Here is a 15,887-nt window from a genome sequence, read left to right on the forward strand (position 1 = left end):
TGTACGCACTCTACCACTGAGCTAGATTATATGGTCCTTCCCCCCAGGCTCTGACTTTTAAGCTTCCATTTTCATCTCTGCATTATCCAAATTTAGCAAGAATCCTGCTAAGTCAGTTTAGCCATATTCCTCCATTCTGAGTATCTGATGACCCTTGATATGGAATCAGGAGCATCACCCCCCAAAATCCTCCAGGTGATGTCTGATCACCCTGCCTGCCTTTGATAAGAATCCCCTGAGGCCAATTTAGCCAGAATTCTCTCCTAATTGTGGAGAGAATTTCCTGTTAGTAATTTTCCATCCACTGACCCCCAACTCTGCTCCTTGACCATAAATTGCGATTTCTCCTTATTGTATTTAGAATTGAACTCAGTTCTATACTGAGGTCTCTTTTCCCCTATGGCAATAGTTTTTCTGAACAAAATCTGTTTTTACCACTGTAACTACGGTCCAGCTCTGTTTATTCTTTGACAAAAGTCACTTTGACTTCTCCAGTGACTGTTAGGCAGTTGGTTTTCACTGATACTATGGTTGCAAGGCTGCTTATTTTCAAGGCTACCAGAAAACTGACAAAGAGGAGCTGGGAATAGGCAAGTTAAAAATGCCACACAGCTCACTGTTCTTCTCAAGACTGTGTAGTTTTTCTTGAATCAAGGCTCCTTGAGTTGTTGTAAGTCTTTTGTTAACTTCCAGGGTATTGAAACTGTTTATAATTTGGGCCAGTGACCTCACTGTTGTTATGAAGGTGAAAAATTTCTGAGGACTTCCTTCTGTCACTCTAGACGTCCTTCTGCTTATCCATAGCTTGGAGTTTAGATAAAAGTGCTGTAAAAATCTCCTGGCATGAACTGCATAAATCCTAAACATTAGAAACGGTGCCTATCATTTCTTTACTGGAAGATTGTAGTGATTTCTCCTGGTTCTGCTTTTCTTTTGATGTGAAATGAGAGTCAACCATCCTCTGGGAGGAGCTGGCTGGTTTTAATGGCATACCCTTCCTCAACTATGACTCTCTCGTGAGTGAAATCAGAAAGTGGAACACCTACTTTTGGCTAAAGGACTGTCCCATGATATCTCAGTTTCAAAATCTGGACCATGTGTTCCAAGGCTTTCAGTCCTCCAACTCTCTTGTTAAATCTACAAATTCATTTAGCCCATTCCTTCTGGACAAGTGTAGAATTTTACAGTTCAAACCCCTTCCAAAAAGGTCTTGGAGCGAGAAGATGCTCATGTGTGATAAACATCAAGATCAAAGGTGCTGCTCGAGATAATTTCAACCTGTATGTTTAGAGTAGACACTTCGGTTCACCTGACTGGAGGGAAACACAGCCCCAGGTGGTAAGGACAGGTGATGGGACCTGTGTGCGGGGACTTCCTTGTCCTCAGCCCTGCCTCTAAGTTGGTTCTCTTCCACAGTCTTTTCGTCACTGAGATTGTCATTAGAGGAGATGCTTTAGTAACATTTCCCACATGCTTTGACATTTTTTCTTTTTGAGGAAAATGTTTCATTCTATTAGGTTAATTCCACCCCAAGGTATCTGCATAAGTGGTGTGGGTCTGGCCTTTGACGTTATCATCCTGAATGATCTCTGATTGCTCACTCAGGCACATTGTAGACACACGGTCTCACTGAATCTTGTGCTATCTTTACCAAATCAAATCTGCAAAGTTCACTTGCAATTTAACGTATTGTTTTTGAGTCATCTTGACATTTTGACTTCATAAGTGTAAACTGAAAACTGCATTTACTGGAAATTTGTTTTTAAAAATAAAGCAACACTTGCCAGATCCCTGATCTTACAGATGCTTTATAAAATTAGGCAAAGCTTATGAGATAATGCTCCCGAAAAACATTTTAAAAAAAGAAGTTTATATCTAATTTTTAAAGCACATGAAAGAGTAAGACTATGTTCAATAGGAATGGAAAATATACAAGGAATAGTATAAATTATTAGGAGAGGGGACAGAGAGCATAATCAAATGTTAAAAAGGTGACAATGTTTAATATTGTTAAAAGAACTGGAAGAGAAGTTTTTCTTTATTTTAAAGTTATAAATATTATAAATAAGTTCTTTTTTGGTACTGTTAGCCTATATTTAAAACCAATGCATATTGGTTTTAATTAATAGAATCTTTGGATAGTTCATAATAAATGATATATTGAGAGTTGAAATTTCCCTATAGGATAATCACTTTTAATGACTTAAATAGTCTAAAGTTAACTCTTGCTGCTCAATAGGGTCACAATATGATCAATTCCATTACTTCATTTTTCTTAACCATTTAACGATACCCATGTATGTTGACATGTAGCAGTAAATGAACTGGGTAAATGGAGGTGGAGAGGAACTTTGAATACGCTTACCTCGTGCATTCTAAGGTCAAGAATTTTTGGCAGTTATAAAAGGTATTTTGGTGGGTAAGATACCTGGGGAATTTGAATATAAGACTAGGTATTAGATGATACTAGAAGATTATTATGAATTTCGTTAGGTGTGAAAATGTCATTACGATCATGTAGACACATGCTTACTTTTCAGAGATGCATACTAAAATGTACAGAGGTGAGATACTGCGATGTCTGAAGGTAGCAAGGAGGAGGCAGCGATCTCGAAGTTGCTATTGAGAGAAGCCCAATATGTTCGGTTCTAAGGAGTCCAAGATTAACCACCCACTGAGGATGGTATCTTCTTGGTGAAGTTCAGCCCCAACACCTCCCAGTTCCGTCTGGTCTCCTCCTGGGGCAAGTCCGTGCATCACCGCGATGTGCGGGTCAATTCCGTTCTGCTCAAGTACCAGTACTCCAGCGCTGTCCTGGATATGCATTCTGTGATCCAACACATGCCTTCAGTGAGGGGTTAAACCCTCAACTGAAAACATACGAAGCAAACACTGATCAAGAACATCTTGTTGGGATAAATGATGCCCCTATCAAATGTGTTGAATACCGTCCAGAAGTGGATGTGGTGGTCACTGGGCATTGGGAACAGACAGTTAAATTGTGGAATCCCAGAACTTCTTGTAATGCTGGGACCTTCTCTCTGTGTATAGCCTCTCTGTGTCTGGAGATGGGCTGATTGTGGGCATGGCAGGCAGTTGAGTGATAATGTAGAAATTACAGAACATGGTGTGTGGGCAGCAGTGCTGGGTGTCCAACTAGAAGTACCAGACTCACTGCATTTGGGCATTTCCACACAAGCAGGGTTAGGTTTAAGCTTTGCTGAAGACAAAGTGGCAGTTGAGTATTTGGACCCGAGCCCTGAAGTTCAGAAGAAGCATGTCTTCAAGTGTGAAAGCCTTCAAGACTGAAAGGAAATAATATTGAGCAGATTGATGTAGTCAGTGCCATTTTTTAAACAACATCCACAATACGTTTGCTATAAGTGGTTCTGATGGATTTGTAAATATTCGGTGTCCATATAACAAAAAGCAACAGCACCAATTCCATAGATACCCCACCAGCATCACATTACTTGCCTTCAGTAATGATAGGACTACACTTGCAATAGCATCATCATATACGTGTGAAACGGATGGCGTGGGACATCCTGAAGATGATGTCTTCTCATTTGCCAAGGGACAGATGCAGAAACAAAACCCAAGCCCACCAAATCATCTCCTGCAAGTAATTTCTCATTGCAAAGCTTTTCTTCTTCCTACAAATACATGTTCATCCACTGATGTGGTACAGTCACTGTTGACACATTTGGTATGGATTTCTGTTTTCTGTCTTACAAAAAACTTGTCCATGTGCCTTCTCATACTGACTTTGCATAGAATGAGGAGTCTTTGTGTCTTTTCTTATTTGTCAGTTACTCTGAAATACTTTAACAGAAGAAAACTAAAAGAAGCAAATACGGTAAAATTTAAAAGTCTAGGAGATGGGTACATACAGGGGTGTTCACAATACCATTTTCTCTACTCTTCTATATATTTGAAAGTTTCAATAATAAAATTTTTTTAAACGTTTTGTAGCTATAAAAATGTCTTGGCAATTGAGATTTTGCAGTAAGTGGATTCACAAAATATTTTATTACTTTTTCTGTTTTTTCCCTAGATTTTCTAAAGCCTTATAAAACTTTAAATTAGAAATCAGAATTACATAGTTGATTAATTGCTTGCTTTGAAAGAAATTGAATACAAAGGAATATAAAACTTAATTTTAAACCATTTTTCCATCTTTTTCTTTATTCCATCTTTTCCTTTTTTTGCATTATTATACAATTTTTATAAAATATTTCTAAGCAAGATAATATAAATAAGAAGTAGATGATAAAGTTAGGGCCAAGAGGAAGTGAAGTGGAGCCAGTAATGAGATTAGTGCTCAAAAAAGAGAGATACGCATCCTAGAAACTTACAAGCAAAGGGCCACTGATTTGGTTCTTAGCTTTCTAGCTGTAAATTTAAGAAAGGAAAAGAACAGTCATATCATTCAGAGTGCTCATAAAATAAGGTTAATTATTCACCAAGGAGAAGCACAGTAGTTTCTGATTTGAAGTTTATCCTCAACAGGGTCCATATGATGTAATGAACAAAGCCCTAAACAATAAAATTAGGATGATTACAGCAAGGGGTTTTGTGGGGGTGTGTCTTAATTTAGGCAGTTGTCATCATGACAAAACTTATCAGTTCAACCTATCCAGGCAAATACCAGTGTCACCCCGGGAAGAAGCAGCTTAAAGGTCTTGAGAGATTCTTGGAGTATCTTGAAAAAGCCTTCTTAACCAGTTTGAAGAACCCAAAGGGCATTGATAGATAAACTCTAAGAATTCTGTAAATTGTATTAGAATCCTGTAAGTTGCGTATATTAGTGGGCATGGATGGGCAAGGATACATTTTTCTGAGGACAGGTTTTGTAAGTTTTGTCAAAGGGACCTTTGCTTCAGAAAAGATTGAGAACCACTGATTTATAGCAATAAAGAGGCTGCACATCCATTATGAATTTCTTTTTCTTAATGAGCTTTTCAGAAATATATATGATCATGTGTTACGAGATTGTGCTCTATGCCTACTTCTCAGAATGAAAAATTCTCCATGTCCCCTGAAAAAAGAAATCACATGCCTGATGAGTCAGCTGACCAGAGCAGGCTTTCCCTTCTCTAATGAGAGTTGAGGCACTGATTTAGGACTGGTTGGTAGAGAAACCTACTTCTTATATGCTTGGAGGTAAGCCCAGGCTGTATTTTTGGGAAAGATAAAGATTTTTATAGAAGGATAATTTTGTGTATCCTCCAAATGAAATGAAAAAAAATTTTCATGTAGTGTGTTGATAAGTTTTACATGAATATTTTTAAAGCTGGTGTAATCAAAAACTTATCTTGAACATTACAAAAGAAAAGTTGAATAAATCGCCCATCGACAGTCTGGCTTTGAGTGATGCAATTTCCTGGAACAATATACTAATATAAATTGCTCTGTATTGTATTCCTCTGTAACTGAATGAGATACCTTGCCGAATGGGGCTGTTAGCTGTAAATAAAGTAAAAGTTTCTTTCTGGCAATAGTGAGTCAGGCCAGAAGTTTCTTGAGGTCTTGGCTAGATCATAAGTATAAAAACTTATTATGCATCTTGTGTGTGTGTATAAATTAAGATTTCATATATATTTTATAAAGTCAGAAAATAGGTACATAAGTATATTATATATACATATATAGTCTTAATAAATATTTTTACTATATAAAATATATACTATATAAACTTTTAATTTATATACACATATGTGTATATACATAGACATGTATATATTCTTAATATTAAAATATATAAAATATACATCTATATATTTATCTACGTCTATATCTATCCCAGAGAGATTAAATAACTTGCTCAAGGTTGTACACTGCATGTAAATAGTGGAGCGGGATTTAAACCAAGGCAGTATAGGTCCAACGTGTACACTGTGGCTATTAAACTAGACCCCTCTGTGTGCAATAATACAGTCATGCTATTTGCTTATAAAAGAATATGCCTTTCTACTGTCTGTGTCTAGTAGGGGAGAAAAGCATCTATTGCACTCAAAATACTATTCAGTTATTAAAGAACATGTTAAAATGAAAGAAAGGATATCTGTCCCTGTTATTTTCTCCTGGAAATAATTAACTGCTCTGTCAAGAGCATTTGTACAGTGAACATTTTGTTTAAGTTTTCACAACCGAGAGTATAGAGCAGCTAATAAAATAGGTAGACGTCTCCTTCTAGCTAGCTGCTGTTTAAGTGTAGGAAGTATTGTTTCATTTGTACATAAATGAGTCCACTTAAATGGTTAATTCTTCACTGTTTCAAATTCCTCCAGCCAGCTTTATGACCGTTTGCATCAGAACTGACACAGCAATTCCACTCTAGGGATTTATCCCGATGAAATTATTTAGGGAGAGCAAAAAAGCCATATGCAGGAAGTTATTCAGTATGTCTTGTTTGTAAGAGAACATAAGAAAATTGGGGGGAGGATAGAAACAAGAGGACTCATTAAGAGAGATAAAAACAGCTATATCAATATACAACATCAGTATACTATGCAATATTATAAAATGTTATAGATAATTATAAAATTTTATAAAATCATGGAAAATGTCTGGCTAAGTATCAAGAAAGGATAGCAACATACTAATTTATAAACATACATTTAACAACTGTTATAATTTCAACAATTAAAAATACATACTTGTAGCTCAGTGGTAGAGTGCCTGCTTAGCAAGCACGAGGTCCTGGTTTCAATCCCCAGGATCTCCATTAAAATACATACATACATACATACATACATACATACATACATACATACTTAATTATCTGCCCTCCCCCCAAAAAAACCTTCTAAAAATCCTTGTAAAGGAAATGTGAAAGAAATGGAAATAGTCATACTGTAATGGAATTATGAACATTGTGTCTTTTTTTCCTTAATCTGGTGATTTTTATCTAATGAACATTTAAAAATTCCTTGACAAGTGGTTGTTTAGGTCAAATGAGATAGGAGATATGCAGATTCATCTTTAATACAGTATTTTCTATTGCATAGTATGTGCCTTAAAAAAAATGAACACAAATGGATAAGCAAGCTCAGTTACTGTTTTGTTGAGTATTCAGAACTTCAAACTAACGTACGGGACACTACCATTTTATAATGGTGACAGAAAAATGTGATTAACATGTCAGAATGAAAGTTACTTTGTTTTGACTCCATCTTGAGAGAAATAATGAATCATAAAATACCAACTATCAGACACAACTTCTTTTTTTTATCTTTTAGGGGAAAATGTTATTTCAGTTGAAAGTAATTAAAACTCATAAATAAAAATTTGAAAAATTGAGAAAAAAGGGAAAAGAGAAAACGTTATCAATGGCTTCCTCCAAAAACATAGCTCTTATTAACATTTGGTGAGGGGGAGGGTTTACTCTGAGCCTTTTTGTTTCCTTCACATAGAATACTTTACCAAAAGTAATACAATTATATTTGCAATTTTGTATTTCTCTTTCCACATTAGAAATGGTTTCCTTTATTACTAGTTTCTTTAAGCAAAATAGTAATGGCAACATAATATTACATTGATTGATAGTATGATTTATTAATTTATTAAAATATTCTACAAGAAGTATATCTTGTTTTTCACTATAAAAATAAAGCTATAGTGAACATTTCTGTGCTTAGAGCTATTTTTGTTTTTAGGATTATTTCATTACTTTAGAATAGTTTTTAGAGGTAGAATATTGGCTTAAGTTATAAATATTTTTAATGATTTTTAATGTATCACAGAGTGATACACTAAATTGTTGGCAAAGAATAAATGAAGAAGACAAGAAACAAAGACCTAGACTTTTTGAAAAATGAGACTTTCTATCATTTTAATTTAGCTCTCTTCCATTTCATAACTATATGGTTGAATATTTTTACTGTATTGACCATTTAATTTTTTCTGTGTGTATTAGCTATTCATATTGTTACACATTTATTTTTAGGCACTTTATATTTCATTACCAATTTGTATGAATGCTTTATTTTAGAAAATTATTATCTTTTAGCATATTTTCTTCAAGTATTTCTCCAGTGTCTTTCCATTTAAAATTAGATGTTTTTAAATAGACAGAATTTTAAACGTAATGTTTTCAAATATGTCTATGACTTCTTTTGCAACTTTTATTTCACTTCAAATTTTTATCTTTCAATATCATAAATGATAAGTATTCAGTTCTATATTTAAAAAAAGTTACATTGTCATTCAGTTTCATTTATTTGTATCTAACTTTTTTTGGGTGAAAATTGAATTCAATTGCTTCCTCACATTCATCTTCTATCACAGGAAGGTGTTTGTTTTTGCTTCTAACTTCTTTGCCGTTTTGAATTCCTGACTTCCTTAGAGTAAAAAGAAAAAAAAATTCAATAAAAAAAGACTCATTCTGAATTATTACAATTATTTCCCTTATCCTTTATAAAAAAAAAAACATTCCATTTCAGTAAGTGGAAGAAAGTTCTAGAATGTCCTTATTTTCTAATAAATGCCTAGAAATTTGCTTAATTGGAGAAAATATTTGCAAACTATATAGAAGCGACAAACAAGGGCTTAAACTTCCAGAATATACAAACGCTTCATATAACTCAATAACAGAAAATAAAAAACCCAATCAAAAAATGGGCAGAAGACCTAAACAAACATGTCTCCAGTGAAGACATACAAATGGCCAACAGGCACATGAAAAAACGGTCAATATCGTTAGCTATTAGAGAAATGCAAATCAAAACTACAATGAAATATCACCTCACACCAGTCAGAATGGCCATCATTAAAAAGTCCACAAACAATACATGCTGGAGAGGGTGTGGGGAAAAGGGAACCCTCCCACACATTAGCTATAAAATCTACTAACATAGTTTAACATGGTTTGAAGAGCAGCATGAGTGTAGGCACCAGTGCCACGGCTTTGGGATGTGAACTTGTGACTGTCGTGTTAGACCCGTGCTCTAGAGGATGCTGAATTGTTCTCACTCAGGTGCCCCAGATATTGGACCCTTGGCCATTCTAACCATTTAATGTCCAGTCTCCTTCAAATCAACTAACTGCCATGCCTTGTCATCTGAGGAAAGAGGGAGGAACCTACCCAGCTGTTCCTTTAAAAAGGAGAGGAGGATGGCCAGCTCTCCAACACACACATAAGACCTTGCCAGGTTCTGTTGTACATCCTAAAATGTTTCATACCAGGAAAATGACCCAGCTTTCTAAGGAACTATGGCTGTTAAGAGCATGCCCACCACTCAACTCTGCCCAGTCCCTGCAGCCTTTCACCCTTGCACCCTCACACCCATGCTGAACTCAGCCTTCATCTTGGTCCCCTTTTTGACTAAAGTGTGGCCCCTTTTATTCCCACTGTGTATTATGAAGCAGCATTAAGTTCACTTGTATTTTCCTCATATTCCATAAATCAAAGGGTCTATAAGAGGTAGACATTCTGGGAGAGAAAATCTGCTTTTGTATTTTCTGGAACCAGAACACGAATCTCATCAGACTGACATTCTGGTCTTTCTGCTCCTGGTGCCTTACCTGTCCCCCCGTGGCAGCCAAAGTGATCTTTTAAAAAAAACAACACAAACACAAGCTCACATCATATCCCTGCCTCACTGGTTTTCTTTTCCCTGAAGGTAAGGTTCTGCATCAATTTCTCATTATGCCATGCCTCCAGGTCTTTTCAAATGATATTTTGTGATACCTGGAATGGTCATCCCTTTTTCTCACCTCTGTTTTTTAACCCAAGGTCCAAGCATTCAATAAATCTTGGCTTTGATATGACTTCCTCAGAAATACCTGCTCCACCTCTCATAAAACATCATACTTCTTAGGCCAACTCACCTTATAATTTGGTATTCAGTGTCTGTATTTTCCATTGATTTTGACTCTCCTTGAGAGCTAAGATGGCATTTGGCTTTTCAACTCTGGGTCCCTAAATAAAGTAGAAAATGATGCCTCTTTGGGGTTTCAAATCGCTATCATCTCTCAAAACAACGTGGCAGGACTAAATCATCTTACATTCTTTCTAGCTAAAAATTATGATTTTATGAGTCAGGAATTAGAAGGTCAGTCCCACAGACTGGGAAGTGCAGTGAAATGACTACAGATACAGGATATTAGAATGATGATTAACTGAAAAAACAAAGTTTATCAAATAGCTGTAGCTCCTGCTTCCTAGACAGTCAGAGACTATTTCCTGAGGATGAGGTGCCAGGGGCCCTGGAGAGGTGGAGGCCGATCCACTGTTCCCCATGGAGACCCTGGTCAGGGTTGTCAAGGTTTTGTGTTTGGCTCCTGGCAGTACATTGACCTTTCCTCCTACAGTGTTAACAATAGATCCAGCCTCTTTTCCTGGGGGCACTTGAGTAACACCAAGGGTCTAAATGAACTTCTCGTTTCTTTGTGTTTCAACCATAATATTCAAAAACCAATTGCTCACCAATCTGGCAGACCTGCTCAGGGCTAGAGCACCTTTCCTATGGGATTCCATCTTAATTATTCTAAGGGTTCTCTCAACTTAAATGTAAAAAATTAAAGCTTTAAAAATGAGCCTGCCTTCTAAATCTCTTGAATCCTGAAATTAAATGTCTCCAGATATCCTCAGAAGTGTGAGGTTGGGTTTGGGAGTGGAAGTGCTTTACGGACGGTCTGCAGGACACAGATGACTCTCTCCAGAGGTTGACCGAGTAGACTTTAATAAAGATATAGAAAGGAGAGTGTGATAAGGATTAAGGAGAGTTTAATAAATATGTTGAGAACCAATGAGGTGGCAAAAGACCCGTGAAATAACCTCAGCCCCGCACCAGGAAGCTTTTGGCACTTCCAGGGCTGTAGAGGAGGGGCCACCAGACAGGTTCTGGCTCTTAGAGGAGGAATGTAGTCTCCTCCAAACCCTAGCTTATGGAGAATAAGTATTCAGAACCCTTTTTCTTCTAGTCTTCAGTCCCTTTAGTTTCCTACCAGTGCCTGCCTTTGGCTAAACTCGTCCAGAAGCTGGAGGACCACAGGGCGTGGATGACTCTGGAGGATCAACCTTCAAGGGCACAAAAAGCCGAGAGGGGAAGAGCAGAGAACAGATCCGAAGGGGCAGCTGGAGAGTATCCAGCAAAGGGGGGCACTTGGGTTTGTAATCTGTGCGAGCAGATCTGTCTTGAAAGCAGGTCAAAATTCAGGCTTCCTGGGGCTGGAGGGTAGGGGGCGCTTATAGGACTGAGGCAAAATGAAAGAAACAGGTTGAGAATCTGAAGGCCAGGAAGTGGGCTGGGGAAGCCTAAGGAGGGAGCCAGATGTCAAAGCTGGAGACCAGCCAGAATGACTGAAGGACAAAGGATTGGAGGAAGACATGAGGGCAGGACTCATTACTCCAGGATGGGTCTCAGCATTACCAGGCTTCTGTCTCATGGTCTTTCTAAAGTTGATTTTGATTCTAAGTAGGATACAGGCCCTTGGGCAAGCTCCTCCTAGGCAAAGCATGATCCTACAAAACGCAAGTTCATTCATAGAGTAATAGGGAGTATAAATTTTCACAGACCGTGTAGCATCATGTACAAAAACTTTAGCTTTAAAATGCTTTCTCTAACTCGACTTCTATTTTATCCCTCCATTCCACAGAAAATGTAATCTTAGTCATTTCTGGTTAAACACAGTCATTTTAAGATTTAAAATTCTGCAAGTTCAGGATTTGCTTTCTCCTTCTTCTTCCTCAGAGTATGTAGCATCTAAGTTTAACAATGTGAGATCTGGAAAGCTCCCTCTGGGTCCTGGTGCTCTATGCCATGCTGCCATCCACTGAGATGTGCAGTTCCCTCTGGTCTCTGGGCATGGTCTGGCCCTTGATCAATGATTGGTAGGCCCTTTCCACTTTTTTACTCCCAGAAGGCACTTAGGGTCTTCCAAGCAGGATATGGGGGACTTTCTTTGTCATACAGGTCTGTCTGCTTCCTCCTTTACAATCACGGAGTGTTTCTCCATGGCTTGCTGTGGCAATCAGATAATAAAAGAAGTCAAGTTAGCCTCTGCTGTTTAGTCCCCAAGTTCAGAGTTCTGTCATTCATCCCTTCAATCCTACCACAAAATCCCACCAATGAGGGGCAGAGGGTTGCCTCCCATCTCTAAGAAATCTCATCTCTTCCCCATCTCAGAGGTTCTTTCCTGGTCTCAGGGGGAATGCATATCATGGTGCAGGGCCCATAAGAACTCAGTGAATATTCTTGCCAAATCTTTCGTTCGAACATCTAGACCTCAGCATTCTAAAAGTCAGGAGCTAGACATCATTGCTTTCCATTTCCTCCACTGGTAACCTCTCCTTTCCTTGTGGCCCTCATGTATTCTGATCTCCACACAGAGGGGTTCACTGAGTTAGAGGCTGGTTACGTGGAATGTGTGGATGGTAGGAGGGGCACATGTATAAGGGATGACACTGTGAAGTAGATGAAATTTGTTCTTAAATCTTTACTACTTCACTTATTTACTTATTTTTATGGTATAGGTTCCAGCTGTAGAGCATCATAGTTCAACTACTCTGTATCCCACAAAATAATCACTTACCACAAGTCTGGTTACCATCCCTAACCATACAGTTGACGCTCTTCACCCATTTCACCCACACCCCCAACCCCCTTACCCTCTGCTATCTACTAATCTGATCTCTGTATCAATGAGTTTGTTTTTGTTTTATTTTGTTTATTTGTTTGTTTCATTTTTCTTTTAATTACACATATGAGAGAAATCATACAATATTTGTCTTTCTTTGTCTGATTATTTCATTTAGCACATTACCTTCAAGGTTCATCCACGTTGTCACAAATGGATTTCATTTTAAAAAAATGATTTCATTCTTTTTTATGGCTGAGTAGTATTTCATCGTGTGTATAGACTATCTTCTTTATCCATTCATCAATCTATGAACACTAGGTTTTTTCCATTTCTTAGCTATTATAAATAATGCTGCAATGAAGAGGTGTTTTAGATATAGGTATACATTATGCATATTACATATATGTGTATACATGCATATATTTTTTACATAGTATATATTAAAAGTATATATATGCATACACACATGTATATGTTTCCTAATACAAATTATTGAAAACTAAAGGACTTAAGAATACTAAGGTACACATGACCTCTTAAATACCTTCCCAAATGGGAGGCTCTAGACTAGATATTGATAAAGCTTTTCTGCAAACAGCCAGATAGTAAATACTTTAGGTTTTGTGGGTAAAACAGTCTCAACTTGGCCGTTGTAGGACAAGAGTGGCCACAGACGATACGTATGTGATGAGCATTTGCATGTTCCAATCAACCTTCATTTATGAGCACAAATTTAAGTGGCATATAATTTTCATGTGTAGCAGAGTATTTTTCTTCTTCTAATATCTTTCAGTCTTTTGAAAACATAAACATCATTCTTAGCTTGAGAGATGGAAAAACTGGAGAGTTGAGCCAGATGTGGCTCACAGCCAGTTGTTTGCAGACCTAACCCTTCTGGATGACCCTGGCAAAGAGTGAACGGGTCTCGTGTGTGAGTGAGGGTGAGTTAGGCAGACAAGGTGGTCACATGGAGAGGCAAAGAGCACAGCTTCAGCTTATCATCCCTAGTGAGGACCTTCTATTAGCTCTTTGCACTAAGAAAAGAAGGGTGATTCTGGATTTCTGCCTAGCTCCTAAGCCTGAAAACCCCTTCCATCTGACTTTCCTACATTCAGTGTATTTTAGTTTAGAATGCCAGTTTTTTTTTTTTTTCTGTCTGCCTTTATTTTTGGTCCAGTTGTTCAAAAAAGGAGAGGCAGATGCCAATATTTTTATGAGTTTTTGTTTTCCTTACCTGACCTGTTAGCATCAATAACGGTAATAACAACAGTACAGGAAACTGCCAGTTCTTAATGGCAAGAAAGTTTTATCAAGATCAAAAGACCTAGGTTTCATTCCCTATTTGTAATTTCCACCTGGGCGAATTTGCAAAAATTACTTAGCTCTGGGCTTCAGTTTACTTACTTGTAAAAGAAGGCTCTCGGAGATTTGTTCTAGTTGTATGAATGAATAGCAGTTCTTCTTTCTATAAATGTCATTTTAATGAGAAGCCTTAGGGTAGGAAGTGAGTTCTGTTAGAGATATGGGAATATGATGGAAAGATTTGTCAAAGTAGGGGGAAAAGATGTAAACAGTAAACCCAGATTTGTATTTTTGTATTTACTGAGTTTTATAGTAAAAATAGTATTTAGGATAAACTTGGCTACAATATTTTTTCATATGTTTATTTTTTCTGGAAGATTCTGTAATTTAGCTGGTTAAGGAGCCTCTGGCTTCTATCCATTTCTTTGAAAGAAAAGAGAAGAAACACATTTTTTTAAAAGTCTGCAAATTAAGACTTTGAACCTGCAGATGGTGCTATGATCCCGTTTTGAAATTCGTTTTGCTTTCTAGTTTAAATTCACAGGGAAAGATGCAGTTCTTTGATTTAGTTTATTTTTATCAAGGTAATAAGATTAAATTAATTCTCTTTATTTTTGTGTTTTATTATTTTAATGGGAGAAACTATAGAAAACCTACTGTAGTTACTCTTTGTGAATGCCAAGTGCATGCTTAGACAAAAATAATAAAATATTTTTGTCTTTTTTCTTTTAGATTTTTCTGTTTATTGATCAACATTGGTTTTCCTATGACTCTCAGTCAACTTATTTTGCTGTTTCTGTTCCTAAATAAAATTGCTTCACTGGGAATTAGGTGATGAAGAGCTAAGGATAAAAAATTCCATCTGAGAATGATTTCAACCTCGAGAGTTTGTAATAATCAGGTAAAAAAAGATTTCCTGGAATTAAGCCACAGGAACTCTGGCTTAAGTCAGAGCTGTCAACTGGGAAACAAATTTCCAGACATTTTGAAATGTAATTCATTTAATTTTTCTTGTAACTGGGTTAGAAAATATGATTAAGCTTAGCAAGTATTCTTTTACTGGATCAGTCTGACTTTGAGTGGAGCAAATAGACCCTAAAATCTTAAAGTAGAAGAAAGAAATGGAGTTTTAGAGCTGTCATCCCCTTGAGAAACTTGCAAACAAAAATGGGAAAGAATACACACTGTGGCCATTTTTTTTTTAAATAAAAGGAAAGGTAGCATTTTATTTTATTGTCCATGAAGTTGTTCATGTGGCTGTATTTTTACCTTAAACTCTGATTGAATGTATGCTAGGCTACTTGGACTTAAAAACCCGCAAACAGAGAACTTATAAAACTGATGAGTATAGAATTTAAAAAGGAAGGAAAACTGAACCTCTTGAGCTACCCAGTATGATAGTTTATTTATTTATTTTTTGGATCATTTGAGGCTGTTTATGTGGAAATGCATTGGGAATTATGACATTTTATACTAACATGAGACAGCAGTTAATACTACCATCCTATACCGCAGTGTGCATATTACACTATCTTAGAGAATATTTGAAAATTTATCCTGGGATTAGTTTCAATATAAAGAAAATGTAATAATAGAAAGAATATGGAAAATTATTTCTAGATGTATTTAAAATTAGATCTCAAGAAAGATTAAAATCAGGATCTACATGAAGAGTATAAAAATTTTTTAAAAGGCTTTAGGGCAATTGATGCTTTGTAATAAAGGAGAATTATACATTTGTAAGCATATGAGCCTAAGCATTTGTTGCTTTCTGTATCTGTTCCTACACATAAAATCCTTATTTTCTGAAGGAATTCCAGTGGCCCTGGCACTAATCAGTCCCTTACTTCATAACTACTAATTAAAGATTAAAACATTTCGGATTAAGCTTGGTCCTTTTTTTGTTTAAAGAAAAGTAAGCTTCCTCTTTATATCTTACATCTTGAAGTTAGTCACCCTAAATTTATATAAATCAGGCATAATGACAACTTAATAAG

The 15,887-nt window shown here is 36.6% G+C and overlaps 1 pseudogene; it reads left to right on the forward strand.

The window, feature by feature from the left end:
• The first annotated feature begins 2,638 nt into the window (after positions 1-2,638).
• LOC102505454 lies at positions 2,639-3,681 on the forward strand (annotated as a pseudogene).
• Positions 3,682-15,887: the final 12,206 nt, after the last annotated feature.

The sequence above is a fragment of the Camelus ferus genome, chromosome 8, assembly GCF_009834535.1.
Source record: "Camelus ferus isolate YT-003-E chromosome 8, BCGSAC_Cfer_1.0, whole genome shotgun sequence".
Taxonomy (NCBI): domain Eukaryota; kingdom Metazoa; phylum Chordata; class Mammalia; order Artiodactyla; family Camelidae; genus Camelus; species Camelus ferus.